Source organism: Polypterus senegalus, chromosome 13, assembly GCF_016835505.1.
Source record: "Polypterus senegalus isolate Bchr_013 chromosome 13, ASM1683550v1, whole genome shotgun sequence".
NCBI classification, from domain to species: Eukaryota; Metazoa; Chordata; class Cladistia; order Polypteriformes; family Polypteridae; genus Polypterus; species Polypterus senegalus.
Genome location: NC_053166.1, coordinates 151,972,319 through 151,988,797, shown reverse-complemented (window position 1 = coordinate 151,988,797; position 16,479 = coordinate 151,972,319). Strand labels below are relative to the sequence as shown.

The 16,479-nt window shown below is 43.2% G+C and overlaps 1 protein-coding gene across 4 annotated transcripts in view; it reads left to right on the top strand.

Moving 5' to 3' along the window:
• The window catches only part of LOC120542213 (ankyrin repeat and fibronectin type-III domain-containing protein 1), a 338,184-nt gene that overhangs the window by 229,887 nt on the left and 91,818 nt on the right, over positions 1 to 16,479 (top strand). The window lies entirely within an intron of this gene.

The window sequence follows — 16,479 nt, the reverse complement described above, 5'->3', positions numbered from 1 at the left end:
TCTCTCCATGGGTGCCCGACCAGGTATCGTTGCAATGGCGCGTGAGAACGTTGACCAGGTCCTTTTGTGCAGTGCAGACGTCACAGCAGTGGGCGTGTAGCTCTGCGTCTTGCCGACACCGGGCCAATAAAACCGCTGCCGTAGTCGGCGCACTGTCTTAGCGTTCCGTAATGTCCGGATCCAGCCGCTCCGTGGACCCATCGGAGGACCTCGGCGCAAAGCCTGGGGAACCAGTAGTTGTAGCGGTCTATTCCTCCCCCGGTGCGTGCCACCGCCTGTAGATTACGCCATCGTGCAACTCCAAGTTGCCCAACTGAGAGTGGAGTATTTTGAGTTCAGGCCCCTGTGACGACACGGTTTGCCAGTCGGGGCGTTCTTGTGTCTCCAACCAGCCCTTTACCTTTTCTAGTGCTTGATCGTTAGCCTGTAACTGCCTCAATTGGTCAATAGTGTACGGCTCCCCTACTCCAACAGTGTCATCTATCCTTGCGGATGCGGACGATGGCCCCAGCCCCCTTTCTTCCTGTCGGCGGCAATATCGACATTCATTGCTGAGGCATGGACGCCTGGAGAGGGCATCAGCGTTGGCATGCTGCCGTCCCGGTCGGTGCTGTATCTCAAAGTCATATTCTTGTAGAATCTCCATCCACCTTGCCACCTGGCCCTCTGGTTGCCTGAAATTCAACATCCAGGTGAGGCTAGCATGGTCAGTCCGCGTGTGAACCTAGTGCCCAATAGGTAGGGCCGAAAGTGCCGTACCGCTAGGATCACTGCCAACAGTTCCCGCCGAGTGACACAGTAATTCCTCTCCGGTCGACTGAGGCTGCAGCTGTAATAAGCTATCACTCTTTCTCCAGCCTCCCCCTTCTGTGAGAGCACGGCCCCAATCCCCACATTGCTAGCGTCAGTGTCCACCACAAAAGGTTGGTTGGGGTCAGGGTGCCAGGACAGGCGCTGACGAGGGCAGCCTTTAACTGTTGGAAGGCGGCTGTGCAGTCCTCCGTCCACCCAAACTGTTGGCCCTTACTCGTTAGTCGGTGCAAAGGGCTGGCAATGGTCGCAAAGTTTTTCTGAATCTTCGGTAGTAGGAGGCTAAACCCAAAAGCTCCGCAGTTCAGTGATATTGGCTGGTGGGGCCAGTTGCTCACGGCAGTCACCTTGCGGGTCTGTAGCCACCCCACTCTCGCTGATTACGTGCCCTAGAAACTGAGTCTGTCGGGCGAAGATTGCATTTCTCAGGGTTTAACCGCAACCCGGCGCTTGGCGGTCAGGACCTCCCTTAAATTGTGCACCGCCTGGTCAAAGTCTCTGGCATGAATCAGCAGGTCATCTAAATAGACCACACAGCGGGTTCGGGAATGTCTTTTAGGACCCGCTCCATTAGTCTTTCAAACGTGGCCGGCGCATTACAAAGTCCAAACGGCATTACCTTAAACTGCCACAGCCCTTGTCCGATGGTGAATGCAGTTTTGGGTCGGTCCTCTGCTGCCAGTTCTACCTGCCAATATCCACTGCGCAAGTCCAAAGTGCTGAACCAACGGGATCCAGCCACATAGTCCAATGCATCATCGATGCGAGGCAATGGGTAAGAGTCTTTTCGAGTGACTGCATTTAATTTACGAAAGTCCACACAAGGCGCCAACCCCGTTTTCTTCCGCACCATGACCATGGGTGCGGCCCAGGACTACCATCTCGCGAATCAATTCTTCGCAGCTTGGCGTTTTGCAAGAGGCAATCTGTGGGGCGCAACCGAATGGGGCGGCGTGGCCAGTGTCAATGTGGTGTTTGACTAACGAGGTTCTGGTGCAGTCCTCTTCTCGAGCCGCAAAATGTCCAAGCTGTTCACCACTTGATGGCCCAATTCCTCCACAGCAGCAACCGTCTCAGTGGATGGGTGGTCGTGTGAGGAAAACTGTTGGGGAGCACTGGTCTGAGCTGCAATACTCTCCTGGGGTCCTCTTCAGTCCCTGCATCTTCCGAACAACGGTCGGGAGCGGTGAGCCGTGGTGTCCAGGCAAATCCAAGCTAACAGCCCTTCCAGGATGATTCCAGCCCGATTGGGCGACACAGTCTCATTACCTCGCAGAGGATGGCCCTGGACACATCAACACATGCTCCCCAGTGGGCCAGCAAGTCTGCATTTGTCTTTAATGTCCATGAGCCAGAATTCGTGGCTGGTCTGGCTCGTCCCTACTACTACAGTCAATAGTTTCTTTCCGGGCATTTTTGTCCGTTCACCCGTAACCGTCGCGAGTTCGATGTTAGAAGGAGTCCAGTCTTTTGGAAGAGGACCAGCTGTTTCGGGCAACACCCTCTCTGTAATAGACAAATAGTGGACCCGTTCCACTAAGGCACTCATGGCCGTCCGTCTATAATGCAGTCTAGGTATAGTCCACCTGAAAACCCACAAGGGCAGTTTTGCTGAAAATTGGGCGAGGGTCCCCTCACGGCCTCACTCAAGTCGTTTCCCGAAGGTGATGTTGTATGCCAGGGGACTTGGAGCAGGGCAGTCCCTGGCAAAATGCCCTGGTTCTCCCATCGGAAACAGCGGTCCGATCTTTGTCTCTGTCGGGGAATTGATGATGGCTGGGCGACTGACCTCCACAGGCTGGTCCCTTTCTACCACTCGCTCAACTGCTCTCGATAGCAAGATGGCGGAGACCCAAACTGTAGTACCTCTTCAGCCCGTTCAGCCTCCCGTAGTGCCTCGCTCAAATGTCTGGGCGACCAGACAGACATGCTGGCGCTCTGGTGCAAGGCCCGCAGGAAAGCATGAAGACTGAGTTCTTCCCTTGCTGCTGTCGATAGGGTAACCTTTCCGGACCCTGATGTCAGCTGCAAATGCTCCCACACTCTCACCTTCACGCCGATGTCGGTTTGTCAGCTCCTCCCTGCTGTGTTCCGCTGAGGTTCTCTGTCCAAACGGGTGAGAGCATCGGTGAGGGCCTGAAGATCACGACACTCCTCAGGCGGCAGGTTGAGTACCTGAAGTGCGGGACCCTCCAAGGCAAGGGCCAAGTGTGTTGCAGCTTCCTCGCAGCTCCAACCATTGTGAAGAGCAGCCAGATCCACTTGTGCAAGGTATGGCTCCAGGGCGTCAACCCGCTGTATCGTGGCAGCTTAGCGGGTGACCGTGTGGGAGGACCGGCCGACTGGTGATTTGGGGTGTCGTTGCGGCAGCTACAGGTTCATTCGGCCGTGCCTAGAAGATCGCAACACTGTCCGGGGAATACTGGCACCCTCAGGCCAGTTTGTCCTTTTTCTCCGTGCAGTTCTGCTGATCAGGCGCTCCAACATAACGCTATTTTCCGAGATGGCACGCTCTATTTCTTCAAGACTCTGTTCCATGACGGCGTCTTCTAAACAGCCTGGTCTCCCACTTCTGACACCAATGTAGCGACCCGTGGAGGAGTCTTTAAGATTTCGAGCGAACTCTGCCGTGCACCTCTCGAAGCTGTCGGCTGGCGGCTTGCCAGCGTCATGCACGCAACTGCACCCAGCTCTTTATGAAAGAGAACACTGCGTGCCCCATACACCGCGACTCGAGTGTCTCGGTAGTTTGCTCGGCCATTGCCAAGGTCACGAATTTCAATAAATTGGTACTTTTTACAAAATAAATAACCCCCGGACGGCGATGTCCCAAACCCACCCAACCAATTAAATACAAACACACCATTATTTACAACACAAATGACAATACGTAAATGTCGACATACAATAAGCTTTTTATAAATTACCCATAAATTCCCCACAAACTATTTTTATAAATTACCATGATCACTCCGCCAGCGCTTGCTGCGGGTTGTTACTATATGTTATTTCAAAAGAATAAACTAAACAACAGTTATGCATCACCAAAATTGATTATGTAAGTAAAAATGAAGAACATGATGGGAAAAAACCCCAGAGGCTTGCTCAGCAATGCCCAACTAAAATCACACTTTACTTTTTTTCAGTCCATTCAGTTATTACCAGAAACTGAAATAAAGCTCCACTGTGATCTGTGATGGAAATGAGCCACAGGAGTCCCTGACCTCCATCATATGAAGCAAATGCCACATTAAACAGAAATGGCCTGAGATGCATTTTCTTGGTTTCAATCTCATTTCTGTTTGCTCACACTATTGCAGATTGTGTTTACATTTTTTAGAAATTGCATCTGGTATTTTTAACAAGGAAAGCTTAGTCTCATTGTGTCCGTCTGCTGCTCTCAGCATTGCTGATTGTTAAACAGAGCCCGCCAAACTCATGCGCAAGAAACATGGGTTTGTGTTGCTTGAATTCCCATGCCAACTCCCACGTGTCTGCTGCCTCAGGTCACAAGGCTAAGTTGGCTCCCACTTGGCTACATGTAGATAAGACCTGGCAGGGAAAGTATGTGGATCTCCCTTCAGCCTTACTGCCTCCAGTCAGTCTGGTGCCAAGAGTCAGATTTCAGAATTTTCTTACAGAAGCCACACTTGGTGCACAGCAGTATCTGAACTCTCTGTCCATACTGCTCCATCTTACATATGTGGTCTGCTTCCAACTTTTTGCTTAGGAGATACTCTCTGTATTTATAAACCAGGTCTTTCCTATTTGAGCTGACAGAGTATCTGTGGCCAACTTTTTCAACTTGACTTGTCAGTCCTATGAACATGTTTGTTTGTCATGTTCTGGTTTAATAGGATATTCTAGAATTTATTTCCACCCCAAGCAAATGGATCATGTAAATACTTTTAAGTTTGTTGCTTTCATTTTAGAGGTGAATGTCAGTAGTGACACAAAGTATATCATTTCAAAGCAGCATTGCTTTACCTACAGCTGGCCATTGATATTTGTGGGGACTATAACTTTCTTTCATTAAAATGAGCAAGACTACCAATTAAGTAAAGTCAGATTAGAATATTTCCCTTCAGTAATGACATATTTAATTCATATGCCCTTAGAGAAGCAAGTACTATACCTCATGCCACTAGACTCAAGGATACGTTTTTATCCAGTTATCAACAGAGACTGACAGATGCTTGAATGTTTCTTGATTATACAGTGGATTATGAAAGTAATCAGACCCCTTCACTTTCTACTCACTACATCGTGCTATAGAGTTAATAGCTATATAAGCTTGCATGTTCTCCCCGTGTCTGCCTGGGGTTCCTCCCACAGTCCAAAGACATGCAGGTTAGGTGCTTTGGCGATTCTAAATTGTCCCTAGTGTGTGCTTGGTGTGTGGGTGTGCCCTGCGGTGGGCTGGCACCATGCCCGGGATTTGTTTCCTGCCTTGTCCCCTGTGTTGGCTGGGATTGGCTCCAGCAGACCCCCGTGACCCTGTAGTTAGGATAAAGCGGGTTGGATAATAGATGGATGGATAAATTTGCCACTTTTGCAAACACTCAATAACCCATAATGACAAAATGAAAACTTGTTTACAAAAAGATTTGCAGATTTATTAAAAATCAAAAACTGAAATTTCTCAGTCATATAAGTATTCAAACATTTTGCCGTGGCACTCCAAATTACGGTCAGGTCAGGGGTATCCTGTTTGCTTTAATGCTCCTTGTTCTGTGCCTAAAACTTCACCAGAATCCACCTGTGTTAAACTGAACAGAGTGGACATCATTCAGAAAGAAATGCACCTGTGGACATAGGACACCACGATTCACACTGCATGTTAGGACAAGAAGCCATTAAGTTCACAGAACTCTCTGTAGACCTCCACAAACAAATTGTGGCGAGGCATCGATCAGGGAAAGGGGATCAAACCATTTCTAAAGTTTTGAGTGTTCCCAGGAGCACAGTGGCATTATTAATTGTGAAATGGAAAAGATCTGGGCCCATCTGAGACCCTCCTAGAGTTAGCCGTAACTGGATAAGAAGGGTCTTGGAACCTAATGGTCACTCTAAGAGAGCTTCAGAAAAGCCCTCTCCTGAGACGGGAGAACCTCTTGGAAGGGCAAACATCTCAGCGGCACTCCATCTATCTTATATACAGTAATTATGACGGAGTGACTAGATGGAAACCACTCTTGAATAAAAGATATATGAAACTGAAAGTACTCTGATGACATGAGAGCAAAGATTCAAAGGTCCGATGAGACAAAAATTGATCTTAGATCAGAACTCTAAGCACTATGTCTGGCGAAGAATTTCATTGTACTATATACACACAACAATTAATTTAAACTTGAATTTAATTGATAAAGCATTTTATTGAAATAGTTCAAATTAAAGCAGTGTTCTGAAGGCAGCTTTTGTTTAACCATCTATTATGATTGATATTTCAACTTGTGTGCCCTGGAGCCATCTTAGAAGTTTCAGCTACTGTCTTTTGTTACATCTTGTCAATTATGTAAAGACAATGGGACATTTCCAAAGTTATAAATATTGATAGAACATGGAATTGCTAATAAAAGTATTAACCTCATGTAAAAGGTTGTATGTGAACATCTCCTCATTATATCTTCTTCATGGTCTAAATATCCCTAACAAGCAACGGATGACCCAGGCAACTGTGGCAATGGAGCCGCACACCTATAAATTCAGCATTCTGTCAGTGCGCTGTATGAGAATGTTATCTAGATGATACAGTTGCATGCAGCATCTCAAGGTATGAATACAGAGGGCAATTGTCCCAATGAGGAGGATATCATTTTTGATGAAGTTGGTTCTATAGCAGTGCAGGCTTCATGAGCTAGTGCAGGCATAATCAGTGATAGTAAGTGGTCAAGAGTACAGACTGCAAAAGAATCCGACCTCTCGGAGTTACTGGCCTATGATCACAACACATTAGCCAGGTCTTGAGGATATCATGATACAGACTTGGATTAGTTAATGTATTTTTCGGCAAGCATGAGACGCAGTTTTCTAGTGAAAGTCAAAAGCGTAACACACATGCTAATTAAATCAATTGTATAGTGAGTCTTGCTTCTCTCTAATGTTTTTTGAATTTTATACAGATTCTATATTGTGAAAGTGGACAAAAACTCTACAGCTCTTACTAAGTTAATTGCATAATTAATAACGGAAATACATAATAAATATAACACAACATGAAATAAGTTATATTATCTCTTACTACGATCAACAGGCTCTGGTGTAATCATCTGCCTTTAGCAGTTATAGAAACAGAGCCCACTTTGAATGAGAACATCACACATTCCGGCAAAATACTTTATCTTTGGAAAGTCCTGCGGTCTGTAAGTATAGATGTAGAGGAACGGGACACAACAAAGACAAAGAAAATTTTACAACCAATTCATTATAATATAACTAAATAAATTTGTACGGAATGGTTCATACAGTTTGTGTGTGTCCTGCGGTGGGTTGGCACCCTGCCCAGGATTGGTTCCTGCCTTGTGCCCTGTGTTGGCTGGGATTGGCTCCAGCAGACCCCCGTGACCCTATTCGGATTCAGCGGGTTGGAAAATGGATGGATGGATGGTTCATACAGTGCTTCCATTTAAATTTCACTTTAGTGAGACTGCAGGCATTCACTCAACGCAGTTTTACAATTTAATTCATTAAAACTAAACATATTGGGTCAAATGAATTAAACAAGTTGCACAGATATACAGATTGGTACGGAGTGGCTTTGGACACAACGATCTTTACAGATCTATTTGTAGTGCGTGTGTCTTTGTTTGTGGGTGTTTATTTCTTTCTCTTCATCATCAAGCATGGTTAGGAAGTTGTCTTCAATTCAAGGTTTTCTTGTGTATGCATGTGTGTGCACACTTACAGTACAGAGTGTCCGGAAAGTATTCCCAGCGCATCACTTTCTCCACATTTTGTTATGTTACAGCCTTATTCCACAATGGATTAAATTCATTTTTTTCCTCAGAATTCTACACACAACACCCCATAATGACAATGTGAAAAAAGTTTACTTGAGGTTTTTGCAAATTTATTAAAAATAAAAAAACTGAGAAATCACATGTACATAAGTATTCACAGCCTTTGCTCAATACTTTGTCGATGCACCTTTGGCAGCAATTACAGCCTCAAGTCATTTTGAATATGATGCCACAAGCTTGGCACACCTATCCTTGGCCAGTTTCACCCATTCCTCTTTGCAGCACCTCTCAAGCTCCATCAGGTTGGATGGGAAGCGTCGGTGCACAGCCATTTTAAGATCTCTCCAGAGATGTTCAATCGGATTCAAGTCTGGCTCTGGCTGGGCTACTCAAGGACATTCACAGAGTTGTCCTGAAGCCACTCCTTTGATATCTTGGCTGTGTGCTTAGGGTCGTTGTCAGCTGAAAGATGAACCGTCGCCCCAGTCTGAGGTCAAGAGCGCTCTGGAGCAGGTTTTCATCCAGGATGTCTCTGTACATTGCTGCATTCATCTTCTTCTTTATCCTGACTAGTCTCCCAGTTCCTGCCACTGAAAAACAGCCGCACAGCATGATGCTGCCACCACCATGCTTCACTGTAGTGATGGTATTGGCATGGTGATGAGCGGTGCCTGGTTTCCTCCTGACGTGACGCCTGGCATTCACACCAAAGAGTTCAATCTTTGTCTCATCAGACCAGAGAATTTAGTTTCTCATGGTCTGAGAGTCCTTCAGGTGCCTTTTGACAAACTCCAAGCGGGCTGCCATGTGCCTTTTACTAAGGAGTGGCTTCCGTCTGGCCACTCTACCATACAGGCCTGATTGGTGGATTGCTGCAGAGATGGTTGTCCTTCTGGAAGGTTCTCCTTTCTCCACAGAGGACCTCTGGAGCTCTGACAGAGTGACCATCGGGTTCTTGGTCACCTCCCTGACTAAGGCCCTTCTCCCTCGATCACTCAGTTTAGATGGCCGGCCAGCTCCAGGAAGAGTCCTGGTGGTTTCAATCTTCTTCCACTTAAGGATGATGGAGGCCACTGTGCTCATTGGGACCTTCAAAGCAGCAGAAATTTTTCTGTAACCTTCCCCAGATTTGTGCCTCGAGACAATCCTGTCTCGGAGGTCTACAGACAATTCCTTTGACTTCATGCTTGGTTTGTGCTCTGACATGAACTGTCAACTGTGGGACCTTCTATAGACAGGTGTGTGCCTTTCCAAATCATGTCCAGTCAACTGAATTTACCACAGGTGGACTCCAATGAAGCTGCAGAAACATCTCAAGGATGATCAGGAGAAACAGGATGCACCTGAGCTCAATTTGGAGCTTCATGACAAAGGCTGTGAATACTTATGTACAAGTGATTTCTCAGTTTTTTTTTTTTTTAATAAATTTGCAAAAATCTCAAGTAAACTTTTTTCACGTTGTCATTATGGGGTGTTGTGTTTAAAAAAAATGAATTTAATCCATTTTGGAATAAGGCTGTAACATAACAAAATGTGGAAAAAGTGATGCGCTGTGAATACTTTCCGGATGCTCTGTATATGTGTCTTCATGTGTGTGTGTCTACATGTATACAGTATTTAAATAAATTATATAAGTCAAAAATTACTCACGCAAAACCTTTGCAAATCAATAGGCCTGGTACCATGACTAAACTAAACAGAGCAGACTGTATATATCCATGAAGCCATGGATATTTATTATGCTGTAATTTACTTGTCCAAAAATTTGCAAATCTATAGACCTGATCCCATGACTAAATGCAGCAGACTGCAAATATCCCTGTTAAATTAAACAATGTCTACAGCAGTTATTGTTAGACATAGGTCAGACTGTTTTTGAAGAATATCTGGATAAGTACAAGACAAAGGCGATGCAGCCCGCTCGAGGAGAGACAGGTACATTTTTTTCAGAGGTTCTACTTGTATATACGTCTCCACCTTCAGGGCAAATAATTCAGATACCAAATGTTTTATCTTTGTTGGAATGTTGTTATGCAGGAGCTCTACACATCGCAAAAAGCACACCATCCATCCATCCATCCATCATCCAACCTGCTATATCCTAACTACAGGGTCACGGGGGTCTGCTGGAGCCAACCCCAGCCAACACAGGGGACAAGGCAGGAAACAAACCCTGGGCAGGGCGCCAGTCCACCACAGAAAAGCACATCATTTTCTGCTAAAAAATATTAATTGTATTTTTGTGAACACCACTGTGGTTTTTCGACTGATGCCATGATAAAATCAACTTTTCAACATCTGAACAATCTCTTAACTCAATAGTGCACTTCTGACCACATCATCAAACTTCAATTTACATGGAAGTAAAATAATAAGGATGTAGGGCAGGAGAATAGTCTAAAGACAAATGGCCAAGATATCATTAAAAGATGGTTAAATATAGGAGATATAACACAATTGGAAACCTGCTTACTCCAACATTTAGTAAATCAGTTATTTTAAGAATGCCGTCAGCAATAGTTTAGGAAAAGAGCAAAATGGATGTAGCAAAAAACAGACACCCTAGAGAAAAAGTTATTGTACTCTGCAAGACAACTGTGACTTGAAAGAAGATTCACCTTTAGCAAGGCAACAGACCAAGTAAGATGCATCGCCAAATCCATGATGAGCTAGTTTCAAAACAAAAATGACAATGTTTAGGAATGTCCAAATCATTGCCTGAAATGAAATCCAAACAGAAGACATTATGGATCAGGAGTTGAAAACCACTGCTCACCAATGGCCACTGTCCAACTTTAAAGAACTTGAGAGAACTTGAAGAATTTGGCAAAGATGAAAGGGTAAACATTGCAGTCTCTACCATGCAATGCTGGTAGAGGCTTACGAACAAAGGCAGAGATTTAGAATGAACTCAGTGGAGCGAATACTTATACAATCATTCATTTTATGCTTTGTAAATTCATGGTCATAACAAAAAATCACATATAATTAAATTTCGATGCAAAATGTGGAAATGTAAAAGGGGTGAGTACTTTTCATATCAATTTAGCAATACAAATACATCTAATTAGCTTTTAATGCTTCCACTCAGGCATAAAAGCTTCCAATATATTCAGTGTATGGTGTACTATTACAGTGTGCGTACAGCTTATGGTCGCTGGAAAAGTTAACTATACGGAATGTTTACTGCTGGCTTTCTTTTAGCTGTGGTTGGCGGTTCCTACAGTGTAATTCATTAAATGCTCCTTCACTTACTGATTGTGAGTCTGCCTTTATTAGAACTCTTGGTGCTTGGCAAGTCACATGGTAAGTAAGGGTTGACACTGTGGCACAGTGGCGGCCGCTGTTTTCTCACTCCTTTTCATAGTTTTGGGCACTGTGGATTTTGCACTTTCTAACTGTGGCTATGTGGATTTTCTATCAGGTGCTCCAGTTTTCTTTCAAAGGTGGTTAAATGGCAAAGTCTAAGTTGGCTTGGTATGAATATAAGTGAGTGTGCCCTGTGAGGTAAGACTGCCTTGTACCCATCGCTGCCAGGATGGATGAATGGGTCAACAGTGATGGAGTGTATTTAAACAGATATGAGCCACAAGCACTAAAAAAAGTTTGCATCTGTTGAATCTGTTTGTAGGTGTGTGTGTGTGTATGTGTGTTCATTTTTTATTCATGTGCTCCTTTTTTACATCAACTGTTTTGTTTTCAACCACACATTGTGCCAGTGACCAGTTTGGATTTTCAACATACTGGTTAGGGTTTTGATCTTTTACTCAACTGTTCTTATGAAATTTATTGTATTACACAACTGACTGCTGATTCATACTACTGATTTATTGTCTTATGCGTATGAGATAAATGAGCCCAGCATAAAAGTTTATTGCAGGCTATTCTATAAGCACCTCAAGCACAGGGCAGTTTGCCATAATCAAGAATGCCTCTTTACTAAATAAGGGGTTAACCATGTGCTGGTGGGAACTAATGTATGCCAACAACATTACTGGTAGCCAATTACAGTTAGGGTTATCTACTATGTAACAATACACTAAGCTGTATGTCCAGTCCGTCTGGGAAATCTGATTGGTCGGTTTGGCTTTGGTGTGATTGGTCAGTTTGGCTATGGTGACGTGATCAAAAGAGGAAGTACGAGTATGAGACACATGAGGAGGAGTAAAGGAGTAGGAGACATGCTGAAAGAGTCTCCTTGAAGGATGGAAAGTAAAAAACTGGACAGGAGGCGAGCAAGATGCCTCAAAAATAAGCAGGCTTTACGGGGACAATCGTGAGGGAGGGAGCGTCGGTTTAGACATGCACAAATACTAAGAAAAGTGACTGAAGGTAGATAGATAGATAGATAGATAGATAGATAGATAGATGATGTGAAAGGCACTATATGATAGATAGATAGATAGATAGATAGATAGATAGATAGATAGATAGATGAAATGCAATATATGATAGATAGATAAGGACCTATATGATAGATAGATAGATAGATAGATAGATAGATAGATATGAAATGCAATATATGATAGATAGATAAGGACCTATATAATAGATAGATAGATAGATAGATAGATAGATAGATAGATAGATAGACAGACAGATAGATAGATAGATATGAAATGCAATATATGATAGATAAGGACCTATATAATAGATAGATAGATAGATAGATAGATAGATAGATAGATAGATAGATAGATAGATAGATACTTTATTAATCCCAAGGGGAAATTCACAACAAGGTACAGGCAGGAGAAGAGATAGCAAATATTTTTAAATTATTTAATTAGCTGTATTTGCAAAGGTACCATGGCTAGTGATACAGTATATATTTTGAAGTGTTAATTTTGCCATTAAAATAATATGAACAATATGTACAAAGTATTTAACACTTACCAAGTTGGGACAGGAGTCATACAGCCTTGCACACAGTGCTTGCTGGGGTAGGCTCCAGCTTTCTCGCAAACCTGCTCTGGTTTAGATGGACAGACAAATGGCAAAATACTAAATAATTTTTTTAGCTGGTGCCTTTATGAACAACTTACAGCATTTGAGGGACAACTGGTTATGGTTACATTTCTTTTATTTTTCCAGTTGGGACACAGGCAGGTGAAGTGAATTGCTCACGGTCACACAGTGTCAGCAGCAGGATTTGAATTCACAACCTCAGGGTTTAAACTCCAAACCTTAACCACTATGCCATACTGCCTAATATTTTGGCAAAGTTAGTGTTAATTTTGCCACTAGCAGTCACAATAGGATTCCTGCTCTCTGGGATTTACTCATGGCTGTCATGCCCAAATGCCTATTATAATTTCAGAATAACTGATAACACACGTGAAAGGATCAAATTCTTAAATTACAATTTGACGTGGTATTAACTCCATTTGGGGTGTTAAGATTTTTAGCTGGAAACAGGAGAAACAGATGGAGATTAATTTGCCATTAGCCACAGAATGTATTTCACTGTTGATTGGACATGCTTATAAACCAGAAGCAGTAGGCAGGTACTTGGAATTACTGGATTACAGCACTTTGAGGGGCTGAGGGACTGTGTATCAGAAATGGTGGTGTGTAATATTGGAGCACCTCAGGGAACTATCCTGTCTCCCTTCTACACAACAGACTTCTAGCACAATACCAGTGCTTGCCAACTACAGAAATTCTCAGATAACTCATCCATCATAGGCTGCATTAATAATGGAGGTAAGTCAGAGTACAGGAAAGTTGTGAAGGACTCCATCTTGTGGTGCATAAAAAACAATGTGCAACTTAACATCAGCAAGACAAAGCAACTGGTGGTGGACTGCAGATGTGTGAAGGAGCCTCTGAGACCAGTCACCATTTGGTGGAAAACATGGAAGTAGTGTAGAACTCCAAGTACCCTGGTTCACATTATAAATAAACAGGACTGGTCTGACAACACAGTAACGCTGTACAAGAGGGGCCACAGCGGACTGAACTCAATGGAGCGAAGGAGACTCGCTAAGGAGACACAGGTCTTTTGATGTGTTCAGCAAGCTGCTGGAAATGTTCTGCCAGTCCAGTTGTAGGCAGTAACCTGAGCGCAAAAGAAGCACAATGCCCAAACACACTTATCAAGAAAGCCTGCTCCATCACAGGACCAATCCTGGACACAAAGGGAGCTGTTGAGGAAAAGAGGGTGATAGCAAAATTGGATGTCATCATGAAAAATCCTCTCCATCTCATTCAGGAGGGTTACCTCCTCATGGAGCACTTTCAGCCAAGGGCTTAATCCACCACGGATTGCTAAAAAGAACCACTGGGGGTCTTTTCTCCCCACTGCTGTCAGGCAATTCAATGCTTCCAACCAATGTGCTTGTTAAGTTTATTTTTATTGATTGATTGATTGATTGATTGATTGGATTATCTATATTATCTGTCCTGTGAGTCTGTACACTTGTTTTTCTTAAGTTTTGGCTGCTGTATGCATTTGAATTTCCCCATGGAATTAATAAAGTTTATCTAATTGAATCAAATCAAATCTAATTATTGTGCCAGTGTGATTCTGGGGATGAAGGACTAAAGCAAATTAAATAACAAAAAGTAGAGCCAAGACAAAATCACAAAAATATGTGCAAGCACTCCTACACAAAAGTGATGTGCTTAAAGGCATATTCCACCCAAAAACGATCTTTTTACTTCTTCCGTAGCTATTCCCATTTTTATCCGGAGTCGCTATTTTTTGACTAATGACATTTTTTGAATATGTTACATGTTTAGTGACGACTGTGAAAAAATGTTAACCTCAAGTTTTCATGCAGAATGAAGATAACAAAGTTTCTGATAGAATGGGTGTCTATGGTGACCAATGCTGTACAACAGCAAATGGTATGAAAAATGTCTATTGAAAAAAAAATCTCACGTTACTCGTGTTGCATAATTCACACGCCAGGTTTCCAGTTGTTTGCTCACATATGTAAAACACATTCATTTTTTGCCAAAATGTTGTTTAATAATCACTTTCAGAAAAATCAGAATTCATCATAAACAGGAAACACACTCACATAATGGCGAGTTTTGGAATTCAACGTCTGCCTCTCCCCCTCACTTATTGGTCAAGAACAAAAAATCATTTATTTTGATGTTGAGTGCAACCAACTGAATGACTGATATAAGGATTATGCGGCTCAAGTATCATCTTTTTTGTCTTCTTTTATTCCTTGGATGTTTTTCATTGGTTGCCATTGGCTTGTATTATGTCATTAATTTTTATCTTGTTCTCCATGAAAACATCGAGAGTATCACTGCAAATCACATGGGGTAAGTAAATATATAAAAAAAGGATCACTTTTGGGCAAAGTATTCCTTTAAGATTAAGAAAGCCTGAAGAGAATGTAAGAGAGTTTCTGCTGTGTGATATTACTTACAGTGGTGTGAAAAACTATTTACCCCCTTCCTGATTTCTTATTCTTTTGCATGTTTGTCACACAAAATGTTTCTGATCATCAAACACATTTAACCATTAGTCAAATATAACACAAGTTAACACAAAATGCAGTTTTTAAATGATGCTTTTTATTATTTAGGGAGAAAAAAATCCAAACCTACATGGCCCTGTGTGAAAAGTAATTGCCCCCTGAACCTAATAACTGGTTGGGCCACCCTTAGCAGCAATAACTGCAGTCAAGCGTTTGTGATAACTTGCAATGAGTCTTTTACAGCGCTCTGGAGGAATTTTGGCCCACTCATCTTTGCAGGATTGTTGTAATTCAGCTTTATTTGAGGGTTTTCTAGCATGAACCGCCTTTTTAAGGTCATGCCATAGCATCTCAATTGGATTCAGGTCAGGACTTTGACTAGGCCACTCCAAAGTCTTCATTTTGTTTTTCTTCAGCCATTCAGAGGTGGATTTGCTGGTGTGTTTTGGGTCAATGTCCTGTTGCAGCACCCAAGATCGCTTCAGCTTGAGTTGACGAACAGATGGCGGACATTCTCCTTCAGGATTTTTGGTAGACAGTAGAATTCATGGTTCCATCTATCACAGCAAGCCTTCCAGGTCCTGAAGCAGCAAAACAACCCCAGACCATCACACTACCACCACCATATTTTACTGTTGGTATGATGTTCTTTTCTGAAATGCTGTGTTCCTTTTACGCCAGATGTAACGGGACATTTGCCTTCCAAAAGTTCAACTTTTGTCTCATCAGTCCACAAGGTATTTTCCCAAGTCTTGGCAATCATTGAGATGTTTCTTAGCACAATTGAGACGAGCCCTAATGTTCTTTTTGCTTAACAGTGGTTTGCGTCTTGGAAATCTGCCATGCAGGCCGTTTTGCCCAGTCTCTTTCTTATGGTGGAGTCGTGAACACTGACCTTAATTGAGGCAAGTGAGGCCTGCAGTTCTTTAGACGTTGTCCTGGGGTCTTTTGTGACCTCTCGGATGAGTCGTCTCTGCGCCTTGGGGTAATTTTGGTCGGCCGCCACTCCTGGGAAGGTTCACCACTGTTCCATGTTTTTGCCATTTGTGGATAATGGCTCTCACTGTGGTTTGCTGGAGTCCCAAAGCTTTAGAAATGGCTTTATAACCTTTACCAGACTGATAGATCTCAATTACTTCTGTTCTCATTTGTTCCTGAATTTCTTTGGATCTTGGCATGATGTCTAGCTTTTGAGGTGCTTTTGGTCTACTTCTCTGTGTCAGGCAGCTCCTATTGAAGTGATTTCTTGATTGAAACAGGTGTGG